Source organism: Rhynchophorus ferrugineus, unplaced genomic scaffold (genome assembly GCF_030347505.1).
Source record: "Rhynchophorus ferrugineus isolate W39M unplaced genomic scaffold, kcgeb_rfMv2 rfM5, whole genome shotgun sequence".
Lineage (NCBI taxonomy): Eukaryota > Metazoa > Arthropoda > Insecta > Coleoptera > Curculionidae > Rhynchophorus > Rhynchophorus ferrugineus.
In genome coordinates, this window is record NW_027472584.1 from 25,489,997 (window position 1) to 25,511,392 (window position 21,396).

Sequence of the window (21,396 nt, forward strand, 5' to 3'; positions counted from 1 at the left end):
GTAAGACCGGCTGTCTTCTGGGATGGTTTCTAAGTTGGTCACTCGCCAGTTGATAGGCTTAATGCCGAGGACCATGGTTCGGAGCCCACGTTAAACTGTAGGTCCAATCCATATAAACCCTCGTTGGTAAAAAGGAGACTTTAAAATATTTAAAAAAAATTAAAAACACAATACTGTTGTTTTATCAATTAAGATTTTAAAAACTGTTGGAAATGTTCAGAAATATATTATTCTTCTTCTTACTGTTTAATAAAATAAAACATCCTAAATTTAACAATGCTTTTTTAACTTATATAGGGCGATATATATTTTATTAGGTAATTAAGAATATTTAATTAATAACGGCTGTTTTTTATTGTTTCACCGTTTAAAAAAAAGTACCAATTCGTATTTCCAACGAGCTTGGTTATATACTAATTAAAAAATAAATAAATAAAGGTGCTTTCAATACCTCTCTGATTAAAAATTCTAAAAATAACCGCTCCAAGAGTTTGGGAAGTAACAGAAAAAAAAAGAAAACAATACGTTCGTTAGAGACGGAATATCCAGTCGAAATAAGTTTTTTTTTTCAATTTATTTTCAAATATTGACTCGTTTTCCCTCAAAATTATGGCATATGCGAGAATACTACAGGATATGCACTCACCATTCATTTCCAGTTCATATTATTTGCAGAATTATTTCTGATATTTTGCTAACTAATGACAAATTTACGTCAATGTGTGACTAATATTTCTGAGTTGAGATATTTACGTTAATTATTATTAAAAGGTTTAAAATATTTCTAAACTTCAGATGTATCAGTTAATAAAAATATGATTGGTGCTATTTATAATTGTATTTTTTTAATTTTCAAGTTTCTGTGATGTTAAGTGTTGAATTTATTGGATACATTGAGGTGATCTACTGTCCATAGTAATGTAAATAATTTTTGTATGTATAGTGATATAGAAAATGCAAATAAAATAAATTACAGTTTTATTATAGATAAAATTCATAGTAATATTATATTTTATATTGGTTTATTGATTTTAAAAACGAATTTAATATCAAGCACTTCACGATACAATATGATTTTAAAAATCCGTCTTGTCTCAATTATCTATAAATAATTTTCTCTGAAATATTCATTTACGTTTTCGTTCTAGTCATTTATTACAACGTTTATTTATTTTCACACAGATACATGCAATATACAAGGCGTCTCAAAAGAAATTTTATATTTATTTAGTTTTCTGCGTGGATGGAACGCATCATAGGGGGCGGTATCGTCAATCTGTAGCCTTGTCTGGAAAAAGCGGGTGACCAAGGTAATTAAGAGCGATAGAAAACGTGGACAGTGTTAATCAGGATATTCGTAACGTACATATATTATTATACCTTCTTTTGTACAAAGGTCTAAACCTGTCAAGGTATACAACTTTGAAACCCAGACAATTGGGCACTTTTTAAGATTTATCCGAATTCCAAGCATTAGAAACCCACCCATTCACCACAACAGTGAACCATTTATTAACATTTAATGAACTCTCATGTGAGACACCTTGTACAATGCCTTCGTTGGACGTAGAAAACAATAAAAAAATACTAGGCCAACTAGATATTGAACAAATTATATTGAGTCATCATTTTTTAGTTTATTGTTATGTCATGTTCATAGATTAATGACATTTTTAAATCTGAATCCATCATGTTGAACAATCAGTTTTTTTGTCATATCGTTTGTTATACGTAAATGTCCCATTTAAATCTGGCTCTTATGTTACACTGACGTCAATGTTGCTCTTGATTATGCGTTAACTAAATTTATATAAATCGTTTTGAAATATTGTTATTTTTTTCTTTTATTAACGGAGACACTTATTATATATGATAATAGCAATAGATTCATTGGATTACGTCAAACATTGAGTTATTTTTGGCCCATTATCACTAATGAGCAATATATAAATGAAAATTCTTTATAAAAATAATTTTGTTATATACGAGGGACATTAGATATATATATGAACATATGCTTCCTCAACATTTTGGTATATTTTGTTTTATTTAAGTCTGTTAGATCTCTATTATGTCAGATAAAAGTATTTTTGAGAGAGTAACTTTCTCCTGGTGATGGGAAGAGGTCCGGGAGTGCTGGTTCACTAGTGTTATTTTACTGGGCATTTTTTTATGTACAGACCTAACCTAACTTATCTTAAATGAAAACAAATCGGCATTATTTCATTATATAGTATCTACATAGTTACCTATTGTTTTTGAACATGAATCACTGCACTCAATACTCACACACATGCCTACTGCTGAGTATCTTGTTTGCTGCTTCGGGTCTTGGCCACTTACTTGTTTAACTTGCATGTATTTTTGGTATTAAATCATCATCATTTTCCATGTGCTCAATGAAAAAATTCGTTCAAATAGTATGTCAGAAAATATTGACGCTGTATAAAAGGTAATAATGCACAATCCTTATGTATAGTATATAATATGAAAGAAACCGTTGATATCTTCAAAAATTATATCAGTTAATATGGAAAAATGCTTCTACTGGTAGTCAGAAACCATGCAAAAGTGGATACAATATGTAGCACAAAATCAATTTAATAATTATCAAAAACAAATTAATATGTTTTATATTATCGGATTAAAAATATAAATACTGTCGGTTCTTAAAAAAAAAACGATTTTCTTTATATCTCGCCACGGAAATGGTATAATTTTCACAATAAAATAAACTGCGGTGTAATGTTCTTTTATTTCTTTTGTTAATCGAGGTCGAATAGTATGTAAATGATATTCAAATGAGCTTGAATATTTTGAATGTAGAACGAAATTCAAAAAAAAAACAAAGGATAATTTATAAAACCAATAAAATTATTTGTTTCCGCTAATATATACTTAAGGAAAGAAAGTGATTCTATATATTTTAGATGAAGCACTTACATATATTTAATGAATATCACATCTTCGTTATTAATATGAGTACCTACCAGTTTGCTTGAACTATTTGAAATCATAAAGCGGCCGTATAACTTGAACGGTATTAATCACACAGTCTTAATTGAAAATTCCTAATATATAATGTGAACAAAGGCTGTCGAGTAACTGATATACATTTAATTAGTTCCTGTGGAGCTTATAATATAAAAGCGACAGAGATCTTTATTTCTGGCGGTCCAAAAAGCTTTTGTTTGCACCATCCCGAACAACAGAATGAAATTGCCAGTCCACTGGTCAATCTTAAATTAGGACGAAACCAAAAACCATCTTCCTTTAGTTTGTTAAAATAAACGAGTTTTTGTGAGAGCTATTATAAAATGTCCTAACGAAAGTGATTAATATCATTTTTAACCGTTATAGTGTAAAATAATAAACTCCTATTTCCTGAATAATAATAGATATTTGTTAGTGTTGGAAACTATCGACTGAAAATAGTCGAAACAGTCGATAGTCGCAAAACAGTCGATAGTCAAAAAACTAGTAATTACTATATTCATTCGAATACACGGTTCGACTGTTTTTTTTTCAATTTGTTGTGTCAGACGAAGATGTACGAATCCTTTCCTGTATAAATTGTGAGAGAGGAAAGGACGGAGATAATTGCTTGGGGCAGTTAATTTTATATCTGGTTATATTTTCCAACGGTAGTATAAGCAAGACGAAGATGTATAAATTCCTTCACAAACTAACTTAAAAAAGAGAAGGAAAAAAATAATTACTGAATATTATTATAATAATTATACATAACATGCAATTTATAATTTAATTTTAAGCGAAGTAGAATTACTTTTATATTCGAATGTTCTGTGAATCTGTAAAAAGAAATATAATTTTTCTATGGAATGGAATAATACTCCACAAATGTTTTATTGTATTTCAAAAACGCCTAAATTGGGTACATTTTTGTCAAGGTTGCGGCTAGGATGACCGAGCCAGAACGTTAAAAATCAGTCGAATGAAACTAGTAGAACCAACAATAGTAACTAGAAGTACGACTGAAAGAAACAGTCACTGATAAAAAGTAGTAAAATCAGTCGAACCTAAAATAGCGACTGAAACAGTCGATAGTAAAAAGTAGTCAATTATTAAACAATCCATAGTAAAAAGTAGTCAATTACTAAACAGTCCATAATTCCTAACACTAGTATTTGCTGTGTCTCTAAATTTTATTAAATTTAAAGAGTTTTCGTAATGTATAAAACGTTTTGATATTTCGAAAGCGTTAACTAAGACTCAGAGAATGTTAAAAAAATTTATAGTGTGGGTAACTAGTAAATGATTCATAATTCACTAGTCAGTCTTAAATTAGGAAAAAACCAAAAACCATCCTCATGCAGTTTGTTAAAATAAACAAGTTTTTCTGAGAGTTATATAATTTTTTAATGCAAGTAATTAATTTCATTTTTAACCGTTAATAACTTGTAAAATAGCGAACTCCTACTTCTATTTCCTTAACAATCATAAGTATTTAAGTTTCTTAAATTAAGGGAGTTTTCATAACGTATAAAAAGGTTTGATATTTCCAAAGAGTTTTTGCAATTTGTCCAATAGTTTTAAAAAACTCAAGGCTCTGTCCAATTGGTCAATAATATCGCAGGATATATGACCCAGAGCATTAAAAAAACATATTGTTGGTGGTAAAACTGATGAATGAACAATATTTGAAAATCTTGATTGTAAATTTAGGTGTGAATGGTATTTTTAAATTGGGTTGTTAACAGTTCGGCGATTTATTTGCCATTATTTCTAGTTCTAATGTAGTTGCAAAGCTATAAAATATTGTAGGTTATTTATCACGTATACGTATGAGATTATCGTGAAAAATAATGTATAATAAATTGTTAATTACCACCTTACTTTTAAAATTCATTCATAACAAGGCTATTTTTTCCACCACATCATTCCATTCATTGTTTAGCACAAAACCATTTACAGTTTCACATATTTTTATAATAATTCCTATTCATTTTACACTTATTTTGATACAAACATTAAACACCATTTTTTTGGTATTTGCTATAAATTGATTTAATTTTCATAACGTAGCCGTATAAATAAATCTATTTGCATACGTTTAAATTTATCGTAAACAAAACTGAAATAATAATAATATATTGAATACAAATTCAGAGTAAAAACGAATAATTTTATTTAAAACCGCGATAAATCCAGATATGTAAGTATTGGAATTGATTTAATATGGTTCGGAATCGGTTGATTTAAATGAACGGGCTCAAAACAACATAACAAAATTGCCGGTACAGTGGTCTATATAAAATCGGGACAAAAGTACAATATATATATATCAGGGTATTTTCACTAGTTTTACGTTATATGTAATGTATGAATACATTAAATCAAATATTGGATGATGAGTATTGTTTAGAATAAATAGGTTCAAATAACCAAACGAAATTATTAACACAGTGATATCATATAGTATATTTTCATAAATTTTAATGTATTTTAATGTTATATCTATAACATAAGTATTGGAAATGATTTAATATGGTTCGGAATCGGTTGATTCAAACAAACGGGCTCAAAACAACATAACAAAATTGCCGGTACAGTGGTCGATATAAAATCGGGACAAAAGTAAAATATATATATCAGGGTATTTTCGCTAGTTTTAAGTTATATGTAATGTATCAATACATTAAATCAAATATTGGATGATGAGTATTGTTTAGAATAAATAGGTTCAAATAACGAAACGAAATTATTAACACAGTGATATCATATAGTATATTTTCATAAATTTTAATGTATTTTAATGTTATATCTATAACATAAGTATTGGAAATGATTTAATATGGTTCGGAATCGGTTGATTCAAATAAACGAGCTCAAAACAACATAACAAAATTGCCGGTACAGTGGTCGATATAAAATCGGGACAAAAGTAAAATATATATATCAGGGTATTTTCACTAGTTTTACGTTATATGTAATGTATGAATACATTAAATCAAATATTGGATGATGAGTATTGTTTAGAATAAATAGGTTCAAATAACGAAACGAAATTATTAACACAGTGATATCATATAGTATATTTTCATAAATTTTAATGTATTTTAATGTTATATCTATAACATAAGTATTGGAAATGATTTAATATGGTTCGGAATCGGTTGATTCAAACAAACGGGCTCAAAACAACATAACAAAATTGCCGGTACAGTGGTCGATATAAAATCGGGACAAAAGTAAAATATATATATCAGGGTATTTTCACTAGTTTTACGTTATATGTAATGTATGAATACATTAAATCAAATATTGGATGATGAGTATTGTTTAGAATAAATAGGTTCAAATAACCAAACGAAATTATTAACACAGTGATATCATATAGTATATTTTCATAAATTTTAATGTATTTTAATGTTATATCTATAACATAAGTATTGGAAATGATTTAATATGGTTCGGAATCGGTTGATTCAAATAAACGAGCTCAAAACAACATAACAAAATTGCCGGTACAGTGGTCGATATAAAATCGGGACAAAAGTAAAATATATATATCAGGGTATTTTCGCTAGTTTTAAGTTATATGTAATGTATCAATACATTAAATCAAATATTGGATAATAATTATTCTTTAGAATAAATAGATTCAAACAACCAAACATTATATCTATGTTACATCTATAAGTATAATGATAAATCCCGACTAAATAGAATAATGTATACTATTTAAAGCAGACTAAAAACCAATAATAATTTATTTTAAAGCGGGATAAATCGAGACAAATAAAATATGAATATGTAAATTTATTTAATATTATTTGGAAGCAACTCATTTATATATGAAATTCTATTTTACCGATTGGAATATTTATATAGAAAACATACAAACGGATTTTTCATTCATCTACTTGTGCAATAGTATAAGCGAATGAGTCGAAATCATTGTTCTGGAAGAGACAAATGATGCCAGTTGCGCTTGTGAAATTGTTTTCAGATAGGAATATATCAAAAGTAAATGCCGTAAATGCTTAGACAAAAAGTTTGGCAAGAGAGAGTTTTACATTATGAAGAGTAGCTGGCGTCACGAAGGCGATTCCCGATCATCCAGACTCGAGTCGCATAGCATCCCGATGCGCTGTTGCCGGATCTTGTTTTTATGTCTGGTTTAGATTTGCGTCCGACCTCAAAATCAATCACACACACAGACACAGACACACATGACCAACAGAATATTATTTTTAGTTTCCTCGAAATTTAAATCACTGTTATTTAATTAATAATTAAATTATATAATTAGATTATTCCATAGTACAAAAAATAATATAATAAAAATTCATTGTTTAATATTTGTAAGGAATGACGAAAATAACGCACATTTTTACTACTTATTACTCGTTTATTTTTGCACTCTGCACTATGACTTAAATATATTTATTCTCCTAAGGTCTATTGATAACATCTAAATCTGCCCTATTACATATTTCGTTATCAATTACTTGAAAATATTAACATACGATAAAAACCTATTAAAGACGTATATATATATATATATATATAGACTTTTGGATTCTCATTGAGTGAGTGAGTGAGGTTATCAACACACAGTGCCGAAAATTTAAAAGTATCTTGTTATCTTAATGCATTTCATGAGTAGCAATATCAGATTAAGTACTGTTTGTGAAAACTTATTATATTGGGATAATACCAATTGATTCTGGTTTAGATTCAAGGTAACTCATAATATATTTTTAAAAATTTCATTCAAACGCGAGTTGCTAGTTACTGAGCGTTGATGAAAAGTTGTTATCTAAAATATCCTTCTTTAATAATTACTAAAATTGTATCGGTAATTTCTGTTGACCAAATATATAAATAATTAAATTATTGTTGATATATATTTAATAATAGTGGATATTACATTTTTATCTGATTATATTAATGATTATGTTTATTTAGCCTGTTAAATATTAATTCTTATGAAGCTAAAATTCCTGATATTAAATTAAAATTGTTGGAAAAACAAGCTTTTTTAATAAAAATAATTTTCATTAATATATTGGACGATATTGTTGTTTTTGCTTATTATTTAATATATACTTATATTTAATAGGAATTGATTGAAAGACCGGTATGTTATTAAATTAGTGGATGTTTTGAAGGAGAAATATATGAGGAATGTACAGATTATTGTTTTTTTTTCTGGTCAGTGTAGGTATATTAAATAAATATTAGGACGCAATAATGAACAATATTAAATTTAAAGAAAAGCTTTTATGAAATTAATTTTTAATATAAATAGTTTTCAATAATGATTTTGTAAATAATAAATGATTGAATTAAATATAAAATTCCTTTTGATTTTATGGCATTTGATTGTTGATATCCGAAGATATTAAATTATAAATTCTGATAATGATATATAAGTTATATTCTTTTCTGTTTTTTTTTAAATACAAAGTTTTGAATGATATTAATATAACTTTGAATCTAAATAATTTATTAGGAATCAAAAATTAATAACATTAAATTAGAAATCTAGGAAAATGATATGAGTTATATTGTTTTTCTTATTTTCAAAACATAAGGATTTGAATAATTTAAATATAGTTCTGAGATCAAATAATTTCTCACTCAGGATTCAAGGAAAATGATGAAAGATATGTGAAAAAAATATGTTTTGCTGTAAATTTTATATTAAAATATGTAGATATGGACTTCTTTTCAATATATTTTTTTTTCTTTCTTTTTTTAATAAAAGATAACTACACGACAATTAGAACAAGTATGGGTCTAGTTGTGTTCAATTCAAAACACAAAATTTGAAAGGTTTTAATATTTTTCTGAAACAAAATAATTCCTCAAGGACTCAAAAATATATAAATAATTAAATTATTGTTGATATATATTTAATAATAGTGGATATTACATTTTTATCTGATTATATTAATGATTATGTTTATTTAGCCTGTTAAATATTAATTCTTATGAAGCTAAAATTCCTAATATTAAATTAAAATTGTTGGAAAAACAAGCTTTTTTAATAAAAATAATTTTCATTAATATATTGGACGATATTGTTGTTTTTGCTTATTATTTAATATATACTTATATTTAATAGGAATTGATTGAAAGACCGGTATGTTATTAAATTAGTGGATGTTTTGGAGGAGAAATAAATGAGGAATGTACAGATTATTGTTTTTTTTTCTGGTCAGTGTAGGTATATTAAATAAATATTAGGACGCAATAATGAACAATATTAAATTTAAAGAAAAGCTTTTATGAAATTCATTTTTAATATAAATAGTTTTCAATAATGATTTTGTAAATAATAAATAATTGAATTAAATATAAAATTCCTTTTGATTTTATGGCATTTGATTGTTGATATCCCAAGATATTAAATTATAAATTCTGCTAATGATATATAAGTTATATTCTTTTCTGTTTTTTTTTAATACAAATTTTTGAATGATGTTAATATAACTTTGAATCTAAATAATTTATTAGGAATAAAAAATTAATAACATTATATTAGAAATCTAGGAAAATGATGTGAGTTATATTGTTTTTCTTATTTTCAAAACATAAGGATTTGAATAGTTTAAATATAATTCTGAAATCAAATAATTTCTCACTCAGGATTCAGGGAAAATGATGAAAGTTATGTGAAAAAAATATGTTTTACTTAAATTTTATATTAAAATATGTAGATATGGGCTTCTTTTCAATATATTGTTTTTTTCTTTCTTTTTTTGATAAAAGATAACTACACGACAATTAGAACAAGTATGGGTCTAGTTGTGTTCAATTCAAAACACAAAATTTGAAAGGTTTTAATATTTTTCTGAAACAAAATAATTCCTCAAGGACTCAAAAATATATAAATAATTAAATTATTGTTGATATATATTTAATAATAGTGGATATTACATTTTTATCTGATTATATTAATGATTATGTTTATTTAGCCTGTTAAATATTAATTCTTATGAAGCTAAAATTCCTAATATTAAATTAAAATTGTTGGAAAAACAAGCTTTTTTAATAAAAATAATTTTCATTAATATATTGGACGATATTGTTGTTTTTGCTTATTATTTAATATATACTTATATTTAATAGGAATTGATTGAAAGACCGGTATGTTATTAAATTAGTGGATGTTTTGGAGGAGAAATAAATGAGGAATGTACAGATTATTGTTTTTTTTCTGGTCAGTGTAGGTATATTAAATAAATATTAGGACGCAATAATGAACAATATTAAATTTAAAGAAAATCTTTTATGAAATTAATTTTTAATATAAATAGTTTTCAATAATGATTTTGTAAATAATAAATGATTGAATTAAATATAAAATTCCTTTTGATTTTATGGCATTTGATTGTTGATATCCGAAGATATTAAATTATAAATTCTGATAATGATATATAAGTTATATTCTTTTCTGTTTTTTTTTATATAACTTTGAATCTAAATAATTTATTAGGAATCAAAAATTAATAACATTAAATTAGAAATCTAGGAAAATGATGTGAGTTATATTGTTTTTCTTATTTTCAAAACATAAGGATTTGAATAAATATAATTCTGAAATCAAATAATCTCTCACTCAGGATTCAGGGAAAATTATGAAAGATATGTGAAAAAAATATGTTTTGCTGTAAATTTTATATTAAAATATGTAGATATGGACTTCTTTTCGATATATTGTTTTTTTCTTTCTTTTTTTAATAAAAGATAACTACACGACAATTAGAACAAATATGGGTCTAGTTGTGTTCAATTCAAAACACAAAATTTGAATGGTTTAAATATAATTCTGAAACAAAATAATTCTTTGGGACTCAAAAAATATGAAAGATATGTGAAAAAAGATGTTTTACTGTGAATTTTACAATGAAATATGTAGATATGAACTTCTTTTTTGAAAACAAAAATAAGCTTGAGATTAAATATAATTTTCAGATTAAATAAAACTAAGAATATTTAACGTGAATAATTCTGGAACTATGAAAGATATGTGTAGTGTTTTTGATCATTAATTAACTGATTTCGATTAAAATTGAATGGGATTTTAATAATTGGAAGCAGTTGAATTTATATTTACTTACATATTTTTTAGGTTTTTTTTGTGTTTAGACTGTAACTGATACCATTTTAATAGGAATAATTTTGGCCATATTATTATCCTTCACTATAAATATCTTTTAAGTTGATTATGCATTATAACAGAAAGAGATGAATATGATAGAGTCTTCCAGAGAAACAAATATGATATTTATTAATATTTTTACGATTAGTAGGTTTAGTATTGGAAGTGTTGTATTAGGGGGTGGTATTTTATAAAAGGTAGAGGTAAAATAACTAATACATAATAAATAACTAATAAATTATACATTATAACAGAAAGAGATGAATAGGATAGAGTCTTCCAGAGAAAGAAATATATTTATTAATATTTTTATGATTAGTAGGATTAGTATTGGAAGTAGTGTATTAGGGGGTGGTATTTTATAAAAGGTAGAGGTAAAATAACTAATACATAATAAATAACTAATAAATTATACATTATAACAGAAAGAGATGAATAGGATAGAGTCTTCCAGAGAAACAAATATATTTATTAATATTTTTATGATTAGTAGGATTAGTATTGGAAGTATTGTATTAGGGGGTGGTATTTTATAAAAGGTAGAGGTAAAATAACGCGGAATCCATATGTATATATGAATTTTGCTTAAGAGAACTAAACGGCAATTAGAACAAATATGGGTCTAGTTGTGGTGGTGGGGGTATAACAGAGCGAGGGATTTTCCGCGCAAGTTTTCCCGGAGAACCGGCAACGCCGGCCCACAGTCAGCTTCATCCAGATTTCGACTACGGTTGCGTTCGCACTCGGCGTCCCAGATATTTACAAATTTAAAACGATCAGTTGGCTCGGTAGATAACCAATTACGTCATCAGTGGACCATCGTCTCATGGTGCGTGTATCTGTGCGTGTATACCGGGTCCGTAGCGTTCGTTCCCTCTGCCGATTTTAAATATCCACCATCAATTCGAGATTTGTTGAGCGAGAGAAGAGTGCGAAGAGATGCGGCTTCGGCCTTTCACCAGCTGAAGTCATTCAGCAATGTCAAAATGTTCGCCGTGTATTCTCATAAAAATACCTGGAGCTATTCGCAGTTGAGTCGAAAAAGTACAACGGAATTCGATCATTATTCTAGCTAAAATTAGTATTCCAAGCTTTTACTGCAACTATACGGTAAAGTAAGTTATTTTCTTTTCGCTATTTATAGTCCCTCTCTCTCTCTCTCTTCATTTTAAACTTCAACCCGTTCAACTCTTCAGATAAATTATTTATTTATTTTTTGTTCGATCACCATTATATACCTATTTATAGGTTTTCTGGATGTAGAAAGGCCCAAAAGGAAGTGTTCGCGACCATGACCCATCTGTCAGTTTCCAGTTTGATACGGGGTACTATTTATTTTTAGACGAACCTAATTAAAAAAAGATTATTTTGTTCCTTTGACGTAATATACCGTCTGAAATCCCGTCCAAAATTTGCGACAACTTTTTAATCCAAGGACGGTCGATTTTTTTTTTCAAATACGTTATATAAAGAGTCACAATAATCGATCTGAAACCGATAAAATTCTTAAAATTAATCACACAACAATTTATATTTAGCTAACCTGTCTAACTCACAATTAAATAAATACTTCATAGCCTGTTAAACTCGGCAATGATCTTGGCAAAAATAATCTGCGGTATACATACCGTTATCTAATAACCAGTGCTTTTGGTCTCTTCTAACGTTAACTAAAAACAACAATAATTATTACGTTATCAGCTCAGTTTTTTTGCAAATCGTAAGATCCCTAATTTTTAAAATAACTTCTTGGTGGAATTTTATGTCACTTTCTGACTAGACATTCTATTTTCGTTTTTTCACTGTTGCCAAACTTATTTACCAGCATACTGATGTCATTATTTTACTTTCGTCATTTATATATATATATATATATATATATATATATATATATATATATATAAAAGTTTACAAAAAAAAATTGACATCCCATGCTGCAAATTTAACAATATCGGCACTAAACTGTAAAGGTTTTCTTTCGTTTACCATTGGCACACATTGTTAAGAGCGGAAATAGGCCGATGATGTCTTAAAATAAATCTATTCTTTCACCTTTTCGGTGAACAAAAAAAAATTACAACGAAAAGAGAATTATTAAAACGTTAGGTATAGGTGTGGCTTGAATATGGATTTCAGATAAATAACGTTAAATAGAACAGGGAGTGTAAATAAATAGATTTGTTCTTTTTAACATCGGACTTTTGTCTTTTCCGCAAAGTAGATAATACCGGCCGTAATAATAGCTTCAGGCTTCATGTCTATTCTTGTTCTGTGTGGTTCGAGCGGTGGTGTACATTTTTGTTATTACAATTTAAAATCGCAGGTAATCTTGGAATTTAATTAACAACAGTTTAAGTCCGTAAATAAAACACTCGCATATACACGCGTTGGACGCTCAATTTAGAATTAGCATTTGGAAAAAAATACTACACAGGAATTTTAAACAACCAAGTATCGATTCAGAACATATTGCGCAAATTTGTTTGAATATATCAAAAAAATCTCTGTTATTACCTCATCTAGAATTAGTTTAATAAATTGATCATCACCAGTAAATATTTATATACAGGCATTCTGAAATATTAAAATTTATATTCAGTATTACTCACCTGTAATAGAACGTTCTATGAAGAAAAATTAAACAGTAGCTAATAGTTAAAAATAGATGATAGCTATACGTGTGGCATATCATACATATATCCTTTTTTTGAAATAATTGCTTCAGAACCACATCGAATGCTAATATATTATACTAATCACTTTATGATATATCATTGTATCCTAATTAGCTAACATTTACTATTTAATGCTAAATATATTTAGACAGTTAATTAATTTAAACGTTACAATGATACATCGATAGATAAACAACATGAACATTTCGATTATTTTGATATAATTTGTTTTCTTTTTCTATTATATATTTGAAGCGAATATTCGTTGACGTTTATCCTTTAAATAAAGCATTTTTAATTGTTATTTTGCTCAGTAAAAGACATCAAGTATTTTTTGGTTACAGGTAAATGATAAATCATATTGATTAAATAGTCAGGATTGCCAGGTAAGCAATAGAAACTTTATTAAATGAAAATACGTAATTCTTGTATCACTATTACGTTGAGAGATAAAAAGATTTTTCCTCTTGTCATTGAGGGTATGATAGATGCGTTGGTATTGTTCCTCCTCTTATAATATATCGTTTTTCATTTACAAAAGAACATTACTCGTTTCCCTAGCATTTTGTAACGACGCGAAAGAACAACGTTGGTTGGTTTAAAAATAAATCCCTTGTATATTATAACTCAGGTTTTATGAGATTGTCTAACTCGTAACGGATAAAACTGTTTGCCGTACTCTTATAAAGAATCGAGAGAATGAGGTTAGGTATATAAAAGAAATACATTTGTTTTCTGGGCATTTCTGTATACCTACGAATCAATAAATCGATATTGTTATTCCTGTAAAGAAGTCATTTTCTACGAAGGCGTGATACGAATACCTTTTAATATTGCTTTCCCGACTAGGAAAGACAAAACGTTCATAAAATCGCCGGATTTCGTCCTATTTAAACTAAATAAAATCAATAAAGTATAAGAAGTTAATGTTAAATTGGTGAAGGTGACAGTCCCAATCTTAATTTTTTGTTTAAACACAAATATAATTATTATATTATTTATCGAATAAACTTTATATTTGGTAGAAAGTAATTATTCTTTTGTGATATATGTTATTTTATACGACTGCCAAATTTCGTTTGGATTTCCGCCAGAACTCTGAGAATGTAGAAAAACTTAAACACTTTGTATGGCCATACTCTATCAGGACATTTTAATTTATATGTTCATTATAATATCTCATGATTTCTTATAGAATAAAAAAACTAGCCATGTAAAAACTACAACATAATGGCAAAATCATTTTATTTAAAGATCTTTTATGGACAAACAACAATAAAAATCCATTTAATCTGCCATTTTGTTTGTCGTCGGACATTAATTTTGGCACAATTTCAGTTTTATTATTTCAAATATAAAACTATGTTTCAACTTGTTATATATTGCTTTATTAACCGATACCAGAAAATGATGGTTATATGAAACAAGAACAAGCTTAGTATTTAATATAAAAATAACCATTAATTTGTCATATCTTGTGTACAGTGCTATGAAAAGATAATTGCTTTAAATATCGTTTTGTTTAACATTCCAACTATAGAACAACGACTTGTATAAATAATTATATTTGTTATATAGATAAATAAATATAAGAGGATTTGTTTTAATTTTGGTGTTTCGGTCTTTTGTGATTTTTATGATGTCGTTTTTTGTGATTTTTATGATGTCGTTTAAATTACACTTTCAAATATGTTAACTTATTCTTAAACTTCTTTTAAACCAGTTTGGTTTTTATCACTCCATACATATTTTCTTTAAATGAATGAGTTGTTTATCACAAAAAAAAAGTTATTTCAAGATAGAATGCAGGTGTCTCTTGACTTGTCTTCTAATATGAAGATGGAAAGAATTTATCAGTTTTTTTTTAACATTATTTGAGACCAAAAAGATCCGGTTTTTCATGTAACTAATATTGAAATAGAACATACTTCAAAAAGAAGCCAACACAGCTCACATTTTATTTATTAGATAAATAAATAAACTTAATATTAATGCCTCATCATAAAAGAAGTGGGTTCGTGAATTTCTTCTGGAGAAACATTGCTAATAAATTTTATTTCGCGATTTTTACAGGATTTCATTTATGGACGTTAGTTATTTATTCTTAATGAGTTTCTAATTTTGTTTGGCAAACGGGAACTCCGAAATAAAATACCCGTCGTGTATTTATGACTCCCAAATAGGGTAGACAGAGTTTGATAGAACGATATTATAATCTTAGCCTCAGGAAAAACTATTTTAGTTCCATGCACGAAAAAAAACAATAATGAATTTTAATGTTTTGGCCTTGAGTGGTACATATTTAATTTCATGAATCGATTTCCAATATCACGTCTTCGTGTCAATGACATCACCTGATAAATGAAATATCTTTTCCAAACTGACGTAATTAATGATATCATCACCGTTGACTAACTAATTATTAACAAGAAAATGGTTATCACATTTAATGATTGGAATTGGATGAATCAGGGTGACACTTACCGAAGCTGACAACTCGGAAACAACAACAAAAATTGGCAAATACAATTTAATTCAACGTTCAAGCGTCATATCATAACTAATACCTCTAATTTGTGTTAAATGGTGTAGGAGCAATTCCACATCCATAAACGTATGTCCTTGTACCTTTTTATAGCGGTTTTTCGTAATAGCATTAATATGATATTTATGAATAATGGCGTCAGAAACCGTGTAATTCAATAAAACAATTCTGCAGTATTTTTATTGAAAGAAAAAAAAACAACAAATGTAACAGGTCAATTGAAAAGTCCCCGGCCTACCATAGTAAAACACATTTTTTTGGCAAAATTAGTTTTTTTTTAACTCAACATAATTTCCTTCAAGGGTGATACACTTATTATAGCGACCCTCCAACTTTTCGATACCATTTTTGTAGTAGTATTTGTCCTTTGCTTCAAAATAGACCTCAGTTTCGGCGATCAGCTCTTCATTCGACGAAAATTTCTTCCTAGCGAGCATTCTTTTGAGATCTGAGAACAGGAAATAGTCGCTGGGGGCCAGATCTGGAGAATACGGTGTATGAGGAAGCAATTCGGAGCCCAATTCATGGATTTTTGACATGGTGTATTGTCTTGGTGAAGCAGCACTTTCTTTTTCTTCAAATGCGGCCGTTTTTCGGCGATTCTGTCCTTCAAACGGTCCAATAATGCTATGTAATAGTCACTGTTGCTGGTCCTTCTTTTTTCAAGGTAGTCAATGAAAATTATTCCATGCGCATCCCAAAATACAGACGCCATAACCTTGCCAGCCGACTGTTACGTTTTCTCACCCTTTGGAGCAGGTTTATCGTGTGCAGTCCACTCGGATGACTGTCGATTGGACTTCGGAGTGAAATGAAGGAGCCATTGTCACATATCGACGCAAAAACTCGGGTTCATTACGCTTGATCATCTTACACTGTTCCGAATAATCAACTCGTTGTTGTTTTTGGTCAAAAATGAGCTCGCGCGGCACCCACTTTGCACAGAGCTTTCTCATACCCAAATATTCGTGAATGATATGACGTACACGTTCAGATGATATCTTTAGAGTGTCTGCTATTTCATTCAATTTCAATTTACGGTCATACAAAATCATTTTGTGGATTTTTTAAAATATTTTCGTCGGTAACAATCTCTTTTGGGCGTCCACTGCGTTCACCGGCATCAAGCCAAGTTTTTGCTTCAACTGTATTTTTTCCCTTCAAAAAGCAATATCACGCAAAATTCCGTTTTATCCATTTTTTCACAATAACAAAAGTTGTTTCACTCAAAATGCTATAATTCACAAACTAATGATCCGACAGCTGTTAAATTTATACACGCATCTTTTGAGGGTTAGGGCTAACTAAAAAAAATATGGATTTAATTCTAGTAGCGCCATCTATGTGTCAGGCCGGGGAGTTTTCAATTGACCTGTTAGTAACATTTTCTTTGAATTCTATTCTTACTTTCATTCAGTTCAGTCAATATAATTCTAATTAACTTGCAATTACAAAATCAAAGATTATTATTTTTTACAAACTTGTTTTTAAACACCTGTTCTTTTTGTTAAATAATGACCTTATTATCTTTTTTTTGTAAAATATCTGTTTTTAATGGAAAAATAGATATTGAAGCAAATTTTGTTTTAAAAAAATATATAATTAATGATAATTTTATCATAATCCACCATCAATTAGATTTAGTTTCGACGATTTATTTTCAATTTTCAAAAGAATATTGTTAAATTACTGATTGTAATATCAAGGATTTTTTTGTAAATTGAAATGCTGCATTGTTAAAAAAATCTTGACAGTATTTAAACTCCAAATTTAAATTTTATACAGGAATTTTATGAAAAATCAGCAGCCTTATTAAAATAATGCTATAAAATTAAAGCTGAATAGTACGAAAGAGCCTTGACAATAATATCATTGTAAATCATGTATCTTGAACTATAAGTTAGGAAACATCTGTCCAATATTGTTAACATTTATTACGTTTGAACTAAACATATCTTATTTCCTGTAGGATTTATTAAATTTTGTACTATAAACGTTTTATCATCCTTTAACATATTTTTCGTTATTAAATAACAACGTTATAATTTAATTTCCTATCAATTTATTATCCATTGTGGGGTATATGCGTAGAATATAAAATTATAAGTATCGAAGTTAGACGTGTCTAATATATCAAATAACTGGCGGAGCAAGTTTAATTAATCCATGCAAGTACTAAATTAAATTAGCGATATGGGAAATAGTAGTAGATATCTTCAATTTAATAGAGAGAGTTAAATAGCAATGAAATTTATGATCTTTTAACAGGTAAATGTCACAATACTGTCTTCGAAGTATTATATCGATTTAGTTATATTCGTTAATGAATTTATGGTTTACTGGATAAAATAAATGGCGATTTGTTAACTATGGAATACATATTTTGTTTCATGTTTTTTTTTTTAATAAATTTGACTATTTATGATCACATGTATATATGGGATAATGCTTGGTGAATACAGCGTGTAGATGTCTCCTTTAAGTGATGCTCTGTTCAATTGGAATCAATAGCCATCTCTCGTGATACTTTAAATGTTTCAGTTCATCACCTGTCAATTCTATCACTTCTAAATCGTCAAAATCAACAGCGCTCTATAGCTTTCTGAATAACTAGATAACTCTAAAAGTTTGAGAATACATTTGTTCTATATAAACATTTATATTGTTAATAGTGCCCAATGATTAAGGTGTGACATGAATGCACCAGCAAAAGTTCATATATTACCTAATTTATCGTAATATGAATCCCTTAAACTTAACTCACAGTCATGAATTTGTTTGATTTGTGGCAGATTTTTCTCGCCCCACATAACTTAATCATATGAAAAAGAAAGATGTTTATTGGCTTGGGGGTATCTGGGGAAAAAAGGAGAATATTTTTAGAAGGAGGTACTTTTTAAATTGGTTTTGTAGGCGAAGCCGGAGTATCGACCTGTCTCCCTTGTGAATAGAATCAAAATGACGTTCTTTTTTACAATTTATTCCAGAGAACTAGTCAATAACGTGCAAATATGAACTATAGCGGTATGGATAAAAGATAAAGCTGGAAGACTAGAATAGGCGACGTTGTAATTTTCCTTTGGATCATTTCGTTACAGACTGGATGTATTGTCTCTTTTTTCCAGTTTATGAGCAAACAAGGCAATCTCGTGAAGAACAGGAAATTTCGTTTTTTTTTTACGATAAAAAAAATACACGTTTTAATATACCAGGATGACATTCCAATTAACTTGTTTTGTTATAAAAACACTTTTTTTATTGAGAAATAATGGCATTACTCAACTGCAAAAATTTGCTACACACTTCAGTTATTTCGTTTCGTTTTAAAATGGTCCTTTTTGCGAAGTAATAGTATTACTCCGTTACAAAAGCTTTAGAACACACTTCAGTTAATTTGGTTTTGTTATAAAAACATCTTTATTGCGAAATAACTACCGAAATAACGTTTCCATATGTTTCAATTAATTTGTTTTGCTTCAAAAACATGATTTCATTACTTATGGCATTACTCGATCACCAAAACCTTACTGTACACTTCAATTAATTTGTTTTGTTATAAAAAGATTTTTACTGTGAAATACCTAACCTAAATTACCGGGCTGCAATACGTTTTCCATACGCTTTAATTAATTTGTTCTGTTTTATGAACACCTCCTTTATTCAGCAACAAAATTTTAATGCGCCTTTTTTTATTATTATTTTTTTATATATTTTAAAGTCTCCTTTTACCAACTATGGGTTTATCTGGACTGGGCCTAAAGTTTAACATGGGCTCCGAACCACGGTCCTCAGCATTAAGCCTGCCGACTGGCGAGTGACCAACTTTCGAGATCATCCTAGAAGACATCCGGTCTTACCCAGCCTGATTACTGGTGTGACGGGGATCATTTTCCTTGTCGAATTTTATTACATTCTTGCCTAGAACATTCACAAATACTAAACAATTACAAACATAAATTTACGACCATGCCCCAGCAGGATTCGAACTCGTAAAATATCTTACTTTGTTGCAATACATTCCCCATACGCGTTAATCCATTTGTTCTGCTTTAAAAACAGGATTTTGTAGTGAAATAATAATTTTAATGAAAAACGAAAGTTTACCGTGTACTTTAATTAATTAGTTTCGTTATAAAAGCATTTCTACTGTGAAATATCTAGCATTACTAGGTTGTAATACTTTTTCCATGCACTTTAATTAATTTGTTCTGCTTTAAAACATCGTTCCGTAGTGAAATTATAACATTGCTGCCCCTTAATTAATCTGTTTTCTCATAAAATCACATTTTATTGTGAAATAAATAACAGCAAAAGTGTTTGCATTCCATATTTTGTTACAAAATATCTTTTTTTGTGACAAAATAATACCATTTGACAGCAAAAGCTTTCCCATAGACTTTATTTAATCTGTTTAGTTCGAAAATACTTTTTATTGTTAAATAAATAGCTTAATCTTTTATAAAAGTCTTTCCATGTGCTTTAATACGTTTGTTTTGCTTTAAAAATATATTTTCGTTGTGAAATAATAGCATTACTGGATAACAAAAATTTACCGTGCATTTGTTTTCTTATAAAGACGTATTTTTTGTAAAAAATACTTTGGTGACAATATGATATCAAAAAGTGCAACATATAAAAACAAAACAGTTCCACTTCAGTTAAATAGTTTTTTCTTTAACTGTAAACTAATATCATATTTTTATTTTATAAAATATTTCCTCATTTCCAAATACTAATCTAGAGATTTCAACCAAGGTCTGTTCCAGAGAAATACCTGAAAGGTCAAGGATAATGAAAAGCCATTTGATTTTTTCCTTGTAATATTTCAACCAATCATAATGGATTAGCCATAACATTAAAAAAATCAATTAATCGCTGTACCATTTCGCATATTCGTTAATATATAGCTCAAACACTTCGTAATACACAAAAAAATCTTTTTAAATTAGAACACTTTTATCCAAAATGAATCGATACCTGAGTAACCTAAGTTATTGATCAAATTTAGTTTCTGAAACTAATTGAATCGAACTTTTGTT

The 21,396-nt window shown here is 28.0% G+C and overlaps 1 protein-coding gene across 26 annotated transcripts in view; it reads left to right on the forward strand.

The window, feature by feature from the left end:
* Window positions 1-21,396, forward strand: part of PMCA (plasma membrane calcium-transporting ATPase 3) — a 92,137-nt gene that overhangs the window by 48,434 nt on the left and 22,307 nt on the right. For 12 of the 26 annotated variants that reach the window (XR_013005865.1, XM_076404748.1, XM_076404756.1 and 9 more), the window contains one exon: window positions 14,157-14,198. The exons of 5 other annotated variants lie outside the window; for them this stretch is intronic. The gene's annotated coding sequence lies outside the window, so the exon portion shown is untranslated. Of the gene's footprint in view, window positions 1-7,593; window positions 7,710-11,843; window positions 12,253-14,156; window positions 14,199-21,396 lie in introns of those variants that run through there. 9 more of the 26 variants (XM_076404757.1, XM_076404753.1, XM_076404749.1 and 6 more) reach the window with 7 other exon arrangements.